Source organism: Topomyia yanbarensis, chromosome 2 (assembly GCF_030247195.1).
Source record: "Topomyia yanbarensis strain Yona2022 chromosome 2, ASM3024719v1, whole genome shotgun sequence".
Taxonomy (NCBI): Eukaryota; Metazoa; Arthropoda; class Insecta; order Diptera; family Culicidae; genus Topomyia; species Topomyia yanbarensis.
The window spans coordinates 394,987,841-395,007,372 of record NC_080671.1 but is presented as its reverse complement, the minus strand read 5'-3'; the positions used below and the strand labels follow the sequence as shown (position 1 = coordinate 395,007,372).

The 19,532-nt window shown below is 38.3% G+C and overlaps 1 protein-coding gene across 1 annotated transcript in view; it reads right to left on the bottom strand.

Moving 5' to 3' along the window:
• The window catches only part of LOC131684842 (protein tipE), a 118,182-nt gene that overhangs the window by 63,200 nt on the left and 35,450 nt on the right, over nucleotides 1-19,532 (bottom strand). Inside the window, exon 2 of the mRNA XM_058968055.1 lies at nucleotides 844-1,487. The gene's annotated coding sequence lies outside the window, so the exon portion shown is untranslated. The remainder of the gene's footprint in view (nucleotides 1-843; nucleotides 1,488-19,532) is intronic.

Here is a 19,532-nt window from a genome sequence, read left to right as displayed (position 1 = left end):
CCTTCACATTACTGGTAGAAATCGCTCCGAATCTTAGTACCCACTTGGGAAAATAGTGTTCCGCCGGCCCTGATACTAGTCACTTGTACCCAGAAGCCACGAATAATTTTAATCGACCCAAATATGGGATAAGATCGATGTTTGTGATGTTTATGAGTTCACCTCGAAAATAATCTTTCCCCTCTTTTACCTAGCATTCGAAAAATACACCATTTAAAAATACTAACCAAGTTCTCGTTCCAGACAACTTGAGCTACATTCGACCGTAAACCACCTCCCGCATTTTCGCATTAAACAAACGCACTGAACAATAAAATACACCCCTTTCTCACCTAATTAGCACAATTAACGTTTGATTTTATTACGGCAAGGATATCTCTTGTGACACTTTTTGTTACCCCCGTCACACTTTACTGTCACTATTCTCCTAGTCTAGCTCGATCTCACAATGTACGAAGCGAAACGGCAACGATAGAGCATTCTATGTTCTGTCTACTGCTCACCGAGCGAGCGTTCGTTGGTTTCCCTTCAGACGAGTCTGACCAGAATACGATAAGACCCCGCAGGCTATTTTTTAATTCAATTCTGAGTTCAGTCAGTTGATTATATTGTCCGCACCGACTACCCCAGAGCCCACGACAACTGGTGGTTCTGGAGAATAATCAAATCGATTTCGTTATCGTGGGTACTAATGATTGTTCGGATGTAGTTCTAGTGTCAGTCTGTTTCCGGTGAATAACGAACGCGCGTGTATTATTTGCAAATCTCACAATCTTTGACCATATTTTTTCGTGTGTATTTCCTGTTCTTCTTTACCTAAATACCAATGCTTTTAATACACACCTACTATCACGATGCAGTAATCCTTCCACAAAAAATGAGCATTTACTCAACACTTATCAACGCTCTTAAATGGCCGGTCGGTCGAATTGCCAGCTTCGCGACCAGTTAGAAGAACCACCACCGCCGATTTCCACTTATGTTATTTCTTGCACAGAAACAGCTGTGTATACAGCCTTACTTTTATGATTATTTTATTGATTTTATGATATTCTCTCGAGTGAGGGCAAAGCACAAGCACTTTTTCACTTCACTTTTGTGGTTGGGAATCCGAGAACCAACAATATTGTTTTCCTTCTTTTCGCCAGCAGAAGCACGCCACAAATAACTTCCAAACTGCTAGCTACACACTGCTCCTAGGGAAAAGCTCGCCGAAGCTGTTTGTATACCGAACGACAGGGAAACGGATGATTTTTTTTCGTCTTATTATTTTCTGGCTGCCTTTATCGCAGCTCTCGGGAAGCCACGCAGGACGGCAGGCCCGTTGTTGACCGTGGCACACATATTGTCCTGCCAGATAGTTGCTGCTGTTCGTTCGGCTCGCCGTACACTAATCGGATCTGCTGGTTTTGGTCTGCTGCCGGTGCAGTGCAACGCACATATTTTCCGTGTCAAAGACCAAACCAGATTCGGAAATGGGGGTGTGCCTGTAAATAAGTAATAAGATTTGTACTCATTAAGGGGGTATATTGAGAGAAGAAAGTGAGCAAGATTCTGCTAGTTGGGTTGTGATTTCTGTGGAAAGATTCGTTTCGAGATCACATTACTTTAAACGAGGCCCGTTTGCAAGGAAGAGGAAAGTCTAATCCACAAACCTTAACTAGTTTTGACAATGTATCTCTAATCAGAAAAAAATAGTATGAACCGTTTTGACTCTTCGAGTTCGGTCACGCATTCCAAGATTCTGATGAAATCCTACTCAGGATTCCGATGGATTCTGGAAGCATCCTTCACAGGTTTTTGAAGTAAATCTTGTTAATTAATATTCTGATGAAAATCCTGCTCAGAGTTCTGGCAAAATTCGGCGCAGTATTTTAACGAAATCCTGCTCTTGCCCTCCAATATTATGATGGATCTCCGCTCAGAATTTTGATGTTATCTAACTCATACAATCTTGCTAAAAATCTGATGCCATCTTTATTATAATTCAGATGAAGCAAGTTATCATTAAAATAGCAGACTACCATCAAAATCCTGAGAGGGTTACATCGAAATTCTAAGTAGAACTCCGTCAGAATCCTGAACGGTTTGTTCAGAATTTTAGGCGTAGGAATTAAGACCACTATTTCGTCAGATTTATATGTAGGACTACATCGTGATCCATAGTGAGATTATATATAAAGAAACCATAAATCGACTCTAGTGAGATCGAACTCTGACATTATTTGTATCGAAAGAGGTCGTAGTTTTTATTTAATAAAGTTTAATATATCGTATAATGAATAAGTCCATGTTAAGTTCTCTTATCGCAGAACTAACCGTAATCTGTGCCAGAATGGACGACATGCTATGCGATGAAGGCACGACAATACTTTTCGCACGGACAGCCACACAGTGAGACCTACATGGGAAAAGCTGGGACAAAACCTATTTGAGCCCTTAGATATCATTTTAGAGCCCGCATTTCTTCGTAGGACAAGGTTCACAATATTATTCTGCAACTTTGTAAATAAAAAGATTTTTGATTAGAGTACCCGGCAAAAAAAACATTCCGAATATTTTTTGAGAGTGTAGATGTCTGCGGCAGAGTTGTACAATATTTTGTTTTGAATAACTTCGTCGAAGATATCACAGACATCCGACTTCATTTCCGAGGCGAAATTCTTGTATTTTTTGGAAATATGATCTAAATAGCAGTTTTCAATCTTTCCTGTTAAAACCCTAGTTTTAATATCTTCTACAAACTTGCAGGTATCACTAAAATACAACTTTTTGTTGAAGGAACCAATACTGTGAAATCAATGTTTTAACTTCTAAAACTATTTTCTATATTAATCTGCACAATTGCCATCAAAGATTTCTGTTTTCAGAGGCACTTTGTGACAGCCAAACTTTACCTATTCCGATACCCTATTATTTCAAGAATAAATTAAATTATAATATTATATAAGACCAGGATATAGTGGGACCAATTGTTTGGGTTACCATTTATGTATGACGGTTCGAAACTTAAAATGTGTTTATATTTCAATATTTTTTAATTTAAATACACTATCAGCTATAAACACAATTTTTTACGCGCTCCTACATGTAGAACATATTGAGTTGATCAATTATGGTTACAATAAGGAAAGGTTGAAACATATAATTTTGAGGTTAAACTGCCAAAGAACTTCAAAAATTCTTCACTCTGTTTATGTCATTGAACAATTCTTCACTATACTGTCATTTTCAATAAAATTGTTCCAAATACACTATTTGGCAGCCTTAATGAAAACCTCAACCAATTAAATAAAGTTTGAATTTAGACCAAACTGGGGATTATACTTTAGTTTAACCAATAAGGTTAGATTTACAAATTCATAAACGTGAGGCCTTAGTTAGCGTTATAGTATCTAGGTGTCATTGGAAAAATATTCTCAATATAATTCTACAATTTCTATTTTTCTAGATGGTTGAGGTCTTCAGTAAAGTTGTAGAAAATAAATTTCTAACATTTTTGTTGAAAATACCATATACATACTGTAGATTTATTAACCAGATCTATAGTTCGAAAATCAAGTGCGTCGAATCTCGCTTCCCCGCGGGTCTGCATCATCCCGAGGGACAACGGAGACGCCAAAGGGCCGCCCCAACCTAAACCAGCGACATACTAAGCATACTAAGGCTTTTCCGTGAAAAGATTGGACATCTAAAATCGTAACAGTTAACAGGGGCTAAGACTCATAAGTAGGTAAACAACTCGCGCCTTCAGCAAAACTTTATTTTCAAACCGTTAAACATGACCGCACCTACACCTACTCCAATGTTCAAATTAAGTGGAAAACTTGCGTCTACTCAAGTCGAATTTTCAAACCTTGTGAAAAACTTGCGCCTCCATTGAATTGCCGACCGTCGGCGATTTGTACGCATGTGAAGCAGCGAGCCCCATAGTCGAAACGGTCTGCGCGTGTGAAGTGACTAATAGGAGAGTGTCGTGACGAACCCTTCGTCTGTCAAGCAAAATGCTACGCCCCCTCCCTGATTGGGGCGGGGAACTTCCTCTTAGCCGATCTCTTCCCGGCTATCTGAATTCCGGAGAGGTAAGAGACCAGCAGACGCTATTACTGCGTGCCGTCAACGAACCACGAAAAGAGGAACAACGCCTCCCAACTGATCCTTTCCTCATTATTAAATCGGTACAGGTAGTGCTAGGAATCGACCCAAGACTGAGCGCAGCGAAGGAGACAAGGGGATTCAGATATGTGCTTAGAACCAGATCTAAGAAAGTCTTCATGTTCCTTAAGAAACTGGCCAGCTTGTAGGCGGCCAAAAAGTGGAGGTTATCTCCCATCCAACCCTCGACTTAGTACAGGGCGTCATCTACTACCCTGACACCAAAGATGTCGAAGAAGCTCGACTCCTGGAAGAGCTCAAGGCTCAGGGGGTTACGAATGTTCGACGTATAACAAAAATGCTTGATGTGTATTGATCACTGACTACCACGACTACTCCAACCTCATCTCTGAATAAACCTAACAACACTTCTTCTTCTTCCAATTCTGTTTATTTTCCGTCGGCCTATTTCCGCCGGCCTATTCTGGCTACTGCCAGAGAGGTGACGACACACTCCCACTATCTGGACTGGATATCGACTCATCAACTCATGGACCGGGAACCAACGGCTTTAACTTCCCTTCCGAAGGAAGCCGTGACCTCAGATTTTTCTCACCTCTGAAAAATCTCACCGACCTCGACTGGGATTGAACCCAGACCAACTGGGGTGGGTGGCGGTCACGCTTAATACCCAACCATCGGCGCCGTCTAACAACACTTAACCCAGCAGTCAGAAAACAACAATAGCAACAACATTCAATAGTAGAAACCAAACAAACAATCGTCCCGCGTCGACCCTGGCCGGGGACGTTCCGGGTTCTCCCGATACAACCCGGCGGCTATCGGCGCGGGCCCGGGTTTTACCCAGGCAAGTACCTCCAGACTAAATGCAACAGTCAACAACCGACTGCCCCCTAATCTTTTCAGCCAATACTCGCCAATACTGTGAAGAAGGGTCAATGCCCTAAGCGGCAAAAGAATACAAAACAGCTTCGCACTACCACTACAGTAGAGCCCTCTGAAATTGCTAATGCAATCGATCAACACTTCGCGCTTCTTTCTGGGCAGTCCTCCCTCTCACCTGCCTTCCTGAGAACGAAGAGGGCAATAGAAACAAACCCTACAACTTTCAGTCCAGACACTAGGCAGGATTACAACAAACCTTTCTCAGGAGTACAACTGGCCACTGCACTGAGTACTGCAAAAGGCAACTCAGCGGGACTCGACAACGTTGGTTATCTCCTGTTAAGGCTTTTATCCCCGGTTGGCAAGCGAGCACTCCTAAACGGATTCAACAGGATATGGCAACGCGGGTCCTTCCCAGACAGCTGGAGAACCGCTCTCACGATTCCCATTCCAATAAAATGCGAGGGAACCAGGAGCCCGAATGACTTCCGACCCATCAGCCTTCTCCCCTGTATGGAGAAGACGATGGAAAAAATGGTAAACAGACGCCTGATGACCTGCCTCGAGGCACAAGAGCTTCTCGATCATCGACAGTTCGCATTCCGTAAGAGACTCGGCACAGGAATTCATCTAGGCTGCCTCGATGAAATAGTAAGTGACGACATAGCCAACGACTTGCATGCAGACATCGCCATCCTAAATTTTGCCAAGGCCTACATTACAACACGGCGTGAAGGAGTACTTCGCCAGCTGCATCAATGGGGTGTTAGCGGAAACGTTAGCTGCTTCCTCAAGCAGTACCGCTGTGACCGAAGTTTCAGTGTGGGCATTGGAGGTAAGCAGTCGAACCTGTTTCGGGAAGCTAATGGGTCCCCCAAGGGTCGCCCTTGGCAGTCACATTATTCTTGGTCAGCATGAATTCCCTATTTGCCACGCTTCCGAAAGGTATATACGTGTTTGTCTACACCGACGATCTAATACTTATAGCTATTGGAAAAAAAAATTGGTCGCACAAGACTCAAGCTACAGGCAGCCGTGAATGCTGTCGGCCAGTGGGCTGACTCAGACGGTTTCAGTATCTCAGCCCCAAAATGCGCTATTGCGCACTGTTACAATTGCCATCATGTAGCCACCGGCAGGCCAGTCAAACTTGCTGGAACCGTAATTCCTTTTCGGAAGGAACCTAAAATTCTTGGTGTGACTATCAACCGGAAGATGACTTTTCTCCCGCGCTTCCGACAGGTGAAATAGGACTGCGAAAGTAGAAAACGACTTATTCGCACCATCAGCTCGCGTCATCCGAAGGCGGAATAGGCGAACCGCATTCAATATCAGCCAGGCCCTCATCCATAGTCGCCTGTTCTACGGCCTCGAGATAACCAGTCGCAATTGGGAGGGATTAGTAGATATCTTGCCACCGTTGTATCACGGAGCAGTCAGACTGGCTTCGAATCTACTGCCCAGCACCCCCGCCGAAGCCAATAACTGTCCTTAAACGAGCCGTTGGCTTCTTGGAGAAAACATCTGGTGATGAATGTTACCTTCTACAGACAGCCATGGACATACCACATTTACCCCTCTCCCTACAATAGCACAGCTGCATCGGGTCCGCAATCGCGCATGGCACGAGCGTGGCTTAAACTTAGACAGCAGCCTGGCTGTATCCGCCAGAACAGGTGACCTCCCAGTACTGTCAGAACTAAATTCCTCCAAATGGTTGAACGCAAATACCCTAATCATGTGCACATTTACACTGACGGTTCGAAACTTAGCGAGGGAGTGGGAGCGGGTGTGAGCGGAATTGGAGAGGGCCTCGCCCGTCCTCTACCCTCTGTTTGATCAGTGTTCTCCGCAGAAGCAGCCGCCATTGCCATCGCCAAGAAACCTGAAGATACTTCGGTTGTTATTTTCTCCGATTCCCTCTCGGTCTTCACAGCACTGGAATCGGCGAAGTTCAAGAACACCTACGTTCAAGCCGTAGAGCAATCCTGCGATCCGTTTACTACCATATGCTGGGTTCCCGGGCACAGTGGAATTCGCAATAACGAGGAGGCTGACCGTCTGACCGCACTCGGTCGCCATTCACGCGCTCTGTTTTCCAAAGAGGCACCATCATCTGCCGTTATTAGGACATTCAAGGCGAAAGTTTCCGAGCACTTTATCTGGAGTAACCTACGATACTTCCCACAGAAGGCAAAAAGAGATCTCGCGAAGTGGACGCGAAAACCGCAGGGAATAATCGCGCCTACGGGTAGGACACACGAAGATCACCCACATGCAATATCTAATCGAAGAATTCAATAACTTTGTAAAATGCAATGTAACGACTCCCTTTCTTTTCTAGGCGAATGACCCTCAGTGGTTAAAGCCTTAATAAATTATATAATAATATCCGTTATTAATATTAAATTTATTTATTTAATAGAAGTCGAAAAACTGATTTTTAGGTCATATTTTCATAATTTCGCCTCAATTATTGGATCTAATGTCTATGGTAACTTCGATGAAGTTATATAATTTTTTTTTTGTAACTGTGCCAATGGCACCAACACTAATATTCTTATTTATATTAAAAAAAAACAAAATAAAATATTTTTTTCCTCGGGTGCTCTTTCTTAGTCTCATCAAATAAGTGTTTGTTTACAAAGCTGCACAATATTATTGTGAACATATCCTACGAATAAATGCTAGCTGTAAAATGACAACTAAGGCTTCAAATAGGATTCAAATAGGTTCCACTGTGAGCCTGGAGGTTATAATTTATTCATTTTATTCATTGCATTCATTATATTTATTATATACATTTCGTTCATTTCATGCATTTTATGCATTTTATGCATTTTATGCATTTTATGCATTTTATGCATTTTATGCATTTTATGCATTTTATGCATTTTGTGCATTTTATGCATTCTACGTATTTTATAAATTTTATTCAATTTGTATTTCGGGGTTTCGAATTCATCTAGCCAGTATTTAACTGAAACTAAAATGGGGCCAGTTAGTCTCTAAATTCTACAAACTTATTGTAAATTACAGAAATTTTACTAAATTTTTCATCAGCAAACCGTTCGGTAATTAATTCAGTAAAATGACTCTCCGCAATATTCCCTTTCTACCAAACCATCAAAAAATACTGTTCAGTTAGCAAAATTTTCTAATAGTTGATGGTATATTTTTACTGAGGATTACTGACCTGTGCAGTAATTTTATAGTTGAATTTGACGAATTGACAGTTTTTTACTAGCTGTACAGAAATTTGAAAGACGAAAGGAGTAATTTATTTTTCAATGAATCTCGTTTGTGAAAATATTTTCAAGGAGTTGTGTTTTCACATAAAGTAATAAAAAAATCGATTCATTTAAAAATGAAAAGGTATGGAACCCCTCCAGGCCCGTAGCCAGGATTTTATTTCGGGAGGGGCTTAAAAAATTATTGCTTAAAGCTTTTAGTTCTGATGCCGTCTTGATATAGTCTCTAGAAACTAAATGAAATTTTGAAACGTTCTCAACGAAAACAATTCCAAATTTAAGACAATTCTAAAAACATGTTCTTTATCACAAGAAAGGCTGTAGTACATCAACGAATTATTGACGTTGAATTTGATTTATAATATTTATTTACAAGCTACAATTTACTCTCGTTACAACAATGGATATTCTAGAGTTCTCAGTATTTATGCGCTAACGGAATATTGCAATCCTACACGGTGCTGGAAAACGTAACGTGTTCTGAGCTACACGTTTAAAAGGTGTAGAAGATGCTAAATAAAAATGAGTAGAAAAAAAAATCCATCAAATTTTCGAACATAGAGAATGTCGAAATTTCCAAAAAAAATCTTCTGATTTAGAAAACGAATTGTAGATGCGCAGAAACGGTTCAACATCTATTTTCTTGATCTGGCTTCCTGCAACTACTACCAGTTCTAAGGCATCATGCTAACACAATTTTTTGATAGACTCTATTTAAATGAAACTATTTTCATAACTGACCTTGGCCTGTCCCTAGTTAGGAAGAATTTTTGGTGATCAATAGAAACAAAATATGTATATTTCAATTATTTAATCAAGTAAAGAAAACTGACCAGAATTTAATCTGTCAAAGAAAGTTGGTCCACTAATCGAATGAAAATAACTTAACACGGATACTAATATCTTCTAATTTATGTAAAATTTGTTAAATGTATCATTGCTGAAACCACCAATGTAACTAAAAACTATAAATATGAACAAGCTCAATAATTTCATCTTTCATTTCATCAATCTCTTGATTCCGACACATAGAAGGGGAATATTTCGCACTTGCTTCCCCATTGCCGAAGAGTAGGTGTAAGGCCAACTTTCTATAATGATTTCGGTTACACTTTCTAAGACGATTTATCTTTTTTTTACAAAAATAATTCGCTAAATTTTTTTCCACAATTACCATAAAGATTGGAAGATGTTCGACTTTTTGAACAAAGCTGTAATGTCTATTTTATTACAGGTTCATTTACCACAATTTGAGAAATAGTTTCAATTGAAGCTGTTGACCAAACGCACCAAATCCCTACGCATAACGAAGACATAAGGGTCTTTCGAAGATGAAAAGATTAGAGCGCAATACCGAAAGCAACCGAGTTGAGTGTATAGAAAATATAGAAGAGCTGCTCTTGAGTCGACTTCAATTTATTGATTCCTTTTTGCTCTCTTTTTCAACGTGATCTCTGATCATATCTCTCATTATTTTCCATTACGACAAAAATAAAACGAAAGACTGTCATACTGAAAACATAAAACCGAAACAATAATCCCTGATTGACTTATAGGCTCAACTAGTTACAACATTTTAGCCGCTCTCCGTGATAGCCTACTGATGTCTGTTTACTGTATCGTTACGTCGTTTTCAAACTTACATAGACATTAATTGGAAACCATCGAAAGCGGCTAAAATGCTGGTGCTAGTTGCAACATTAAGTTTATTATGATTGATTGACTAATATGTGGTTTAGCATCAATTGACATCCGATGGAAAGTAAGGGTAAAATCACGACAGTTCGTCCCACCGCTACTGTGTACGTTTCTGTATGTCAACAAAATTAGTAATATACAAGCGTATATAATTAGTGGATTGATGAATACCTCAAGAAAATCACTGTTTTACCGCTTCTGGGCTAGTTTACTTTTTCACGGTTTTCCTTGCTTATTGTTCGTGTTTTAAACGGAACGTATTCCCCGCATAAAATGAAATGTTGTGCCAATAGAAATACTATTGCATTAAAATTACGCGAAAACAAAACTGTCTTCTCGGCTATATTGTCATAAGCTAATTGAAATGTTTGTGTCTAGCACACGTAAGTGAGATGCCTGATGTTTATACTAAGCGTACTAATATATTGCCGAAATTGAATTTGCGTGTGATTTAAATCACTTTATTCTGGTCAATATCTAGCATAAAATCTTAGTTTTGTTAGGCGCAATCACTAGCGATAAATTCTCACAGTACTCGGTTTTCTATATAATTCTATATAATCCTAGGGTCAACTAGGACGACCAGGATTCCACCAAGATTCGCATCACAAAAACACCATGTAATATAGTGAAAATTATTTCCTAGATGTGTCCTTTATAATGAATACCATTTTTCCAAATGTCTCAGGAATCTGTTAGTGGCCACGGTGCCCCAGCCAGCCTTTTTGATGGTATATTCAAATTGCAACTGAATAATAAGTGTTCATATACCCCCAAAAGAGTCGCACTAAATGCAGAAAAACGTCATATGCGTACCAAACTGGAGGCATTATACGCACATAGCTGCTGAAATTGACGATACCTGTCAACAATATACACATTGAATACGATTACTTCTCGTATTAAAACGTTTCTAGAGAAAATATTTACAGATGAATAATCGACACAATCTCACAATTTATGCGATGTCAATAACTCGTATACGATTCCGGAACACTATATACGATTAACTATATTTTGTCGATAAAGAAGGTCAACATATAAGAACTGCAATAAGGTACATCAATCATCTCTAACTTAAATACGCCAAAAATGAGTGAATACATTGAAAGAAACTCCTGTTAATATACACTGTGGCCGCTGCCAGAATTGTTTAGAAACACATTTCGATATTTTGCACATCTTAAAGTCGGATTCAAACTTGCGACATCTAAGTTGTAGCACAAAAACGACTATATTACTAATTTTGTTGATCTGTTTCAATCATGAGAAACTTGGCAATATTTCGTAATCATAATTCATCTGTAAGTAAAGAAACGTTAATCCGATAAATCTTCGCCATATATGCAGCACTGTGAATTGAAACATATGAGGGAAGTCGTAAAAGACTTCGGAAAATCCGTGTTCATATTTGGGATGATATGTTAAATCGTATCTAACTTTTTGAAGCCGTTGTGATGTATATCGAAGTCGTACATAAGTTTGTGTTGTATAATGAACATATAGAATCAACTTTGAGAAGCTTTAAATCCGACACAGTTTGAACTACAATTCGATTGAATGTGAATGAAAATATGATTTTGGTGGATTTGAATGATTGTAGCTATATGAGTGTAAGTTTTCAGTGCTATACGACCATTTCCGATCAAACACAATGCAATTTATACATCAATGCGATACTGACCAAACTGTCGTTATAAAATCACGTTTCTTCTAATAAAATTCCAATTTCTATCTGAAATAGACTAACTAAACGATTTTGATTTTTTGTAGACAAATTTTCGAGTCTTTTTCTACATTGATATACGATTTGTGGTTTGCTGGGAAGTAAATGGTATCAGATCTTGTAGCCGAACATTTTCTCATCGTCCATATATATGAGGATCAACCACCACGTGTTACAAGTTTTTATGAATATTCATCAAATCAATTGCCTCCGTATTTGGCTGAAGCATCACTTCTTGCTTCTGCGACTCAATCATCCGACGGGTCACCTCAGAAAGAATTAAAATAACAGTTTATTTTGTTCTTCCGACGAGTCACGCAATATGAAAGAAACTATTTTATCACACTCAGCATACTCAGTAGATATCGTGAACGTTGTCTTCGGTGGTTCGATATAGCAATCTTCCTCACCATTCTCCTATTAATTTGTTCAAACCAAACAAGATACAATTTTTTGCGAGTCACCGAAAAACATGTTGTTTCTCAAATTTATTTTTGAAAAATTTCGGGAGGGGCTTTAGCCCTCTAGCCCCCCCTCTGGCTACGTGCCTGAACCCCTCAATCGACCAATAAAGGCACCTCAAACACCATAACGATCAGGAAAATCTCACCATTACTGCTTTCACTGAGTTCTGATGAAAATTCAAATAATTCGACGGAAGGCATAAAATAATTCGTAATGTGCAAACATGTTCCGTAATTTTTTATTACATTTCTTATAAAAGAAATATACAATTATAGAATTCGCTCAAACTTTCAAGATTTTTTCCAAAGCCCAGAGGGCCGAGTCTTATATACCAATCGACTCAGCTCGACGATTTGGGACAGTGTCTGTGTGTCTGTGTGTGTATGTAACGGACAAACTCTCATTCGTGTTTCTCAGCAATGGCTGAACCGATCTTATCCAAACCAATTTTAAATGAAAGAACTATCAAACAGTAAGAACGCAATTAATTTGTTTTTGATTGTGATGTTTAGTTTCCAAGATATGAATGTTTGAATGTGTAAAAATGGCGTTTTTTGCAGTTTTTTTGAATTATCTGCCGAAATTGATAACAACCAATTTATATATTTTTAGGCAGCTTATACGAATACCTTTCGAACAAGCTATAGCTTGTTGAAATCGGACTATTATCAAAAGAGATATTTTCACAAAATTTCTTGGAAGTGATTATATCGAAATGATGCCTTCAGCAAATTTGTAGCTCTTACTTTTGCGAATAACTTTACTGAAGACTTCAAATATCTATTTTGAATACTTTAAAAGTTATGGCTTGTTGTTTGTGGATTACCTTTTGTCGCCTATTTATTGTTCAATATTGTAATAATCCATTGAAATAAGCCAAACATAATTACGATAAAACGAATTTTGTATTTCATTTTTCTATCTACAACCGCTAGAAATAATCACCGAACACTTCCAAGTTGTCTGGAAGGAACTTGATAACCTATCAGTGCAAAAATGTTCATTTGTGCGAACCTTCTGACTGCAATTTTTCTAACGATCTGAAACATATCGGAGAATGAAAAGCGAAATAAATAACTCCAAGCAACGGCGTAGCCAAGAGAAGGTTTTGGGGTTTAGCACAATACAACCCCCCCTCCCCCCTCCACACCCAAAAAAAATATTGGTTTGAAGTTGAAAATTCATTGATGCTGACTGATTTAATTCAATATTACAATAAATCCGTACATTGATAACCTGTTGTTGTAAACATCATGAGGACTTTTGATAAATTGTCGGAATGGGGTCCTGATATGTAACTGATCTATTGGCCTTGATTTCACAGTTGTCTATTAGCATCAATATCAAATTCCTGCCTGAAAACATTCCAATAGAAAATTCCAGAGTTCTGTATTCAATCATAATCCTCAGATTTCTTTTCAAATTGATCTCGCTTTTGTAGAGATGTACTGTAATAAGGGTTTTTAATGTCTATGAAACATAGAACTGCTCACCAAAAAAATGCATAAATTTCAACATTTGCTAAAAATGTTTTTGCCTTTCTCAGTCACTCTAAAATTCGTCAATCTAATCCCGAGCGGGAGGGCCGAGTGTCATATGCCAATCGACTCAGTTTGTCGAGATCGGAAAATGTCTGTGTGTATGTGGAAAAAAATGTGACCTCTGTTAATCAGAGATGGCTGGATCGATTTGCACAAAGTTAGTCTTACATGAAAGGTACAACCTTTCCATCGGCTGCAATTGATTTTTTAATGGATTGGACTTCCGGTTTCGGAGTTACGAGTTGAAGAGTGCAATCACACAGCAAATTCCCATATAAATTGAAATGAAAAATTTTCAAAATGAAATTTGTATTTTTGATGCCAAATGACTTTATAATGCATGAAACATTGAGATTTGATGTAAACTCGAAAAAAATAATGTTTGACAAAAATTGATTTTTTTTGGACTTTGGTACATTTTTGCCTTTCTCATATAGAAAGGTTATGCAATCACTCTAAAAATCGTCAATCATACCGGCCCGGAGGAAGTATGCAGTGAGGGGTTGCTACTTTAAAATTAAAACTAGTTTAAAATTTCTTAACAAGTTGAAAATTTTCGGCAGGACCCGGACCTCCCGGATCTTACTATGTAATACTGAAACATCGCTTGAAACCAGCGGCAGTCAAGCGATGTTTCAGTATCGCATAGTATCTCAAGATCGTGGCTGTCGATCCATTGTACGTATGTGCAAATCGTACTGAACATGTAATATTCATTTCCACCATTGTATTGAACATAACCAGCCATGGAATCGTAGTCTGGACAAATGAGAAAAGCACAATTGCACCACTAGGTGGATTAAAACAGGTTTTTATTTTGGGAATGCGTCGAGTTGAGACGAAAACGTAATATGAATTATAACGAGGATAACACTTTCCGAATGTAGAGAGAAATTTATGAAAAATGACGATTTCCATTCGACTCTAGCAGGTCCTGATCGATTTTGATGAGAATTTGATTTTTGTTATATGACCAATTCTATGTATAGGTCAAATGTTCAAAAACAGTAATTTATAATTAGTTTAGTATCTTCGATGAGTTTTACAAACGTTAAACAGCGCATCATTTGATAAAATAATTTTGACGGTATATCGTCCAAGAAGTATTTATGGTGAATTTTCTCAGGTTAATATTCATGACTACAATAAAGTCCCAACAAATTCGCTAAAGACACGAACTCTGTTACTATTTTCTGAAAAATTAATTCTGCATAATTTTAAAACTTCAAAAATTACGGTTTCGGAATTATGCCGTTTGGACAGTAAGATCGATTTTCACCAAACCCCCACCAATTGTAAAATTGGTATTGTAAAAAAAACGTAAGGGCGATACTTCAATGCTGATAGGTGGGCCCGAAAAAGTAAACAATCGCCAAAGCGACTATATACTATCATTTTGTCAATTTCAATAGCAAACACAAATTTTAATTTAATAATTTCAAATTCTTCATGAAGTTTTGGGTTTCGATCACTGAATCATGCAATCTAGGATGTAAAAAACACAATAGTTCTTAAATAGGAAATAAAACCAAGTCTGAAAATATTCACTGTTTATTTTCTTTGAATGGTGTCAATGCTAGTATCGCTTTTTTCAAGAAAAAGCGTTGATTTCTTAGTTCTCCGTCGCGTTGGAAATTTGAGTAAAGTATAAACTTCAAATCGATTCAAAAAAAAAATTCGATTTTTTTGGCTCAGTACAATATACATAACCCCTTTAGGAAAATTCAGTTTTCCCACCACAATGCATTGATTGAGGAATTTATTTCCCATTTCCCAAATTTTTTCCCATTGATTTGGTTTGAGATTTCTAGCACTGATGTTGTCCTATGCTGATTTGAGCGATTCTCTGAGTCCTGCCACTATCCCATGTAGTATGTGTTATCAAAAACATCGCGAAGCATCAAGTTCTAAATGTTCTCAAACGATATAATATCCGAAGAGAGTGATAAGAGTTATAAGAAATGTCTCATCACACTGTTAGGTGGATTAAAAGCGTTTTCTCTCTGGCAATGGCAACTTGACAAATGATTCGCCGTACTTGTTTTGTAAATTTTTGTCGAAGTTCGGTAATGTTGTTTCGTTTCTTGCCGAACAATCAGTCAGTATTTTACTATTAATGTATCGAAATTCAGTGAAAAATAGGTTACAAAAAATTATTCGAATGTTACTGAAAAACTGTATCCGAAGAGTTCTTTGCTTCATCTGGTATTCCTCAAGGCAGCCTTCTCGGTCCATTGATTTTTCTTCTGTATTTTAACGACGTCAACTTTTGTTTAGAAAGACCACGGTTGTCTTTCCCTGACTACCTCAAGTTATACCACAGAATCCGGAATACTGTAGCTTTCCTTCAACGCCAACCGGTAACCTTTGCGGAATGGTGCGAGATCAACCAAATGACCCTAAACCCCAAGAAATGTACGGTCATTACGTTCTCGAGGAAAAAAACGCCAATTCGATCCATTACTGTCTAGCTGAATCCACGATTGACAGAGCGAATTGTGTCAAAGATCTCGGAGTTTTTCTCGATGAACAACTGACGTTTAAACAGTATATCAGCTATATTGTCGCAAAGACATCACGCTGTTTGGGGTTCATAATGAGAATATCTAAGCACTTTTCAGATATTTACTGCTTGAAATCTCTCTACTGCTCACTCGTTCGATCAACACTGGAATATTGTTCAGTTGTGGGGAACCCTCATTATCTCAACGGTGTCCATCGAATTGAGACAGTACAGAGCAGATTTGTTCGGTTTGCCCTTCGTCGATTTCCTTGGAGCAACCCTCACCAGCCGCCAAGTTACGAAAGCCGGGTTTGCTTATTAGACTCGATACATTGCAAGTGCGGCGTGATCTATTCCGTGCTATGACGATTTCGGATATTTTGCAAGATCGAATTGACTGCCCCGAGCTTCTCAGTGCGATAAATATGAACGTTCGCCCTCGCGCCCTTCGCAATAATTTATTCCTCCGATTACCTCTTCGCCGGACTAACTATGGAGTTAACGGTGCCATCATTGGTTTGCAGCGGACCTTCAATAGAGTGTCATCCGAGTTTGATCTTCACATTCCACGTAGCAGATTACAATTTGCCTTTTTAGATAGATTAAGAAATTATCACTGTGTCTGTTGATATTAATTATAAATAAATAAATAAATGAAAAATCTTGCGCAATTTTTTAAACTACCTAATTGCTGAAATGCTCGTAACAATTTCATTTTACTGTGTAAGTCTTCAAAAGAAATTACTGAAGAACTTTAGGATGGCGCAGTATGAGCAGTTCAGACAACATAACATACAACAACGAATTTGATGTTGTACAATTGCTCTATGGGGCCATTAATATACCACGTGGACAAAAAAAACTTCATTTTTGACCCCCTCCTCCCCCTCCGTGGACAAGCGTGGACAATTCTTGTACCCCTACCCCCATCCATACGATGTCCACGTGGACTTCCCAAAAAAATCGGGTGATTTCATAAAAATGGGTTTTTAGAAAATTTTCCAATGAGTAAGACTACTATGATGCAGAAGGACTGAAACTTCAAACGTTCAAACTTCAACTACAAAATGTCATTCAAACTTCTTACTCTTTTGTGAAATTTCCACGGAAATATCTCATTTCTAAATGATATTATGATTTTTTATATTTACGTTTTAAAGATTCATCATAATAACACAAGATTTAAGTAACCTATTGATTCTTGAATTTGCTCATAATTTCGACCACAAGCTTCCAATTCCAAAATAAGTGGAATGTGATCAAGGTACAGAAGATTGACTTAACTGATACAGACAGATATTTTTGTTTGGTTTCGTAACATTTCCTCTGATTTTTTTGATAATAGTTGTCATCGATGTCTTCAATTTTCACACTTGCATGCCCACTAGACCGGCACCAATTTTGACTTTTTTTCGGTGCACTACTAAATCAAACGGTAATTGACTTCACATAGTATTTATCAAATATGAGCTTTTTCCAAAAACTCTAGTTCACTCACAAGAGTTTTGAAGTTTGTATGTGAAAATATATGAAAAAAGGCAATAGAAATAATAAATTCAAAACAAAATACCAGTGTCATCTTGTGCATCCCAAAATCTGCAGATATATAGCTTAAGGATCAACATTGCCGGAATTTTCAAAAAAAATAGGTTGGCCTTCAAAGTTAAAAAACTTTATAGGGGATCTTCCAACCAATATGCAGTCTTCAAAAAAACTGTTCGTTATGAAATAAGCTACGCGACCATAAGTTTTGAGGTATGCAGAGCTACTGTGGAATGTTTTATTGAATGTTAAGTTTTTATCTCCGAGTTTCCATATCACTATAGAAACCCCATGTGGGTAAACTAGAGCTATTGGTAAAAGCTCATATTTAGCATATGATCTGTGCATCCAATGACCATTTGAATTAGCAGTGCTCAGAAAAAAAAGTCAAAATTGTTGCCGGTCTAATGCTGCCCACTCACACACTATACTATTATATTATTTCAAAATCTTGAAAAATTTGTTTTTACATTTTCTTAAAACTGATAAAAATCTAATGAAAAGTCCACGTGGACTTTTCCTATACCTCCACCCCTTCCCCATGGACAAATGTGGACTTCCTCGTGACCCCTCCCCTCCCCTAAATTGTTCACGTGGTATATAAATGGCCCCTATCTAGAATATAGGCTGGAGCTCAATATACAATGCGAAAATAGTGATTACCTGGAAGGTTAGTTTTGCATTATATTAATCTGGAAATAATCCAAGTCCGTAAAACATCCGGTTCATTGATTATCTATAACTAGCAACTAACCTCAAATGTCAATATAGAAAAATAAAATAATCAGATAGCTATGAAAATCGAATTTGTCGGTATGCATAATCACGTTCAAATAACCTTTCCACTATTCGGTACGACTTTCACTGAATTTGTTTAAAGCGTGCTATACATACTGCCCATTGTCGCCAATTGGTCCCATATTCTATCCCTTCATAAATTGGACTGACTAGCGATTATAGGTGGTAGTATAGGTGTGATGCAAAATAAACACGAAAATCGCATCATCTGCAGTAAACGAATCAGCTTAGCAGCAAACAAATTGAAGTGCTTTATCAATCAATTATGAAACGAATACACATACGGTGGCACTGTACAAACAAACATGATTGTGTTTTAATTACCCGTTGGGCAAGTTTGTCGTTCCGAACGGGGGTAATAGTGCGCTCCTAGAACTGTCAATCGAATTTGCAGATTGAGGTGCCATATGGATTTTCATCATTCATTTTCCAATTAGCACATGACCGTTTTCGTCACACACCATCCAAAAAAAAAAGATACTAATTGTTCATTTATAACTTCTGGCAGCCGCTCATTGAATCTACTCAAATCAGGAGCGTTCTGCCCAAGGGACAAAATCGCAAATCAGCCGATCGTAAACCCAAAAGCACACATCAAATTTCCCGTCAATCTCGTTCCAGTTCCATTTGCGTGCATTGCTGTGACCAGGACGAAAATAAATGCTAAATTAAGAGCATTGATTTTTGCTCATGGACATGCCATTGCATTGTCAGTGGCTAGATGGCTTCCCATGTGAAGTCAAATATGTATGTGTAGCTGCTAAAATATACCCAGCACCCGCGTGCGTGCAGCTCGGTGGTCGAACGAATGTCCTCCAGGGAGTTTGGTTTCATTGTGTTCCATAATTGATTCATTCATCATATCCAATTTAACTCGTGAAAAATAGGCAGCCCGACGGGCCCATTTTTCATTCTGTAAAATCAACGACAGCCGTACCTTGTTCGCGTATTCACGCATAATTGCGTGTTATCTAGGTTTTAATGAGTAACGTGATTTATTGATGAAT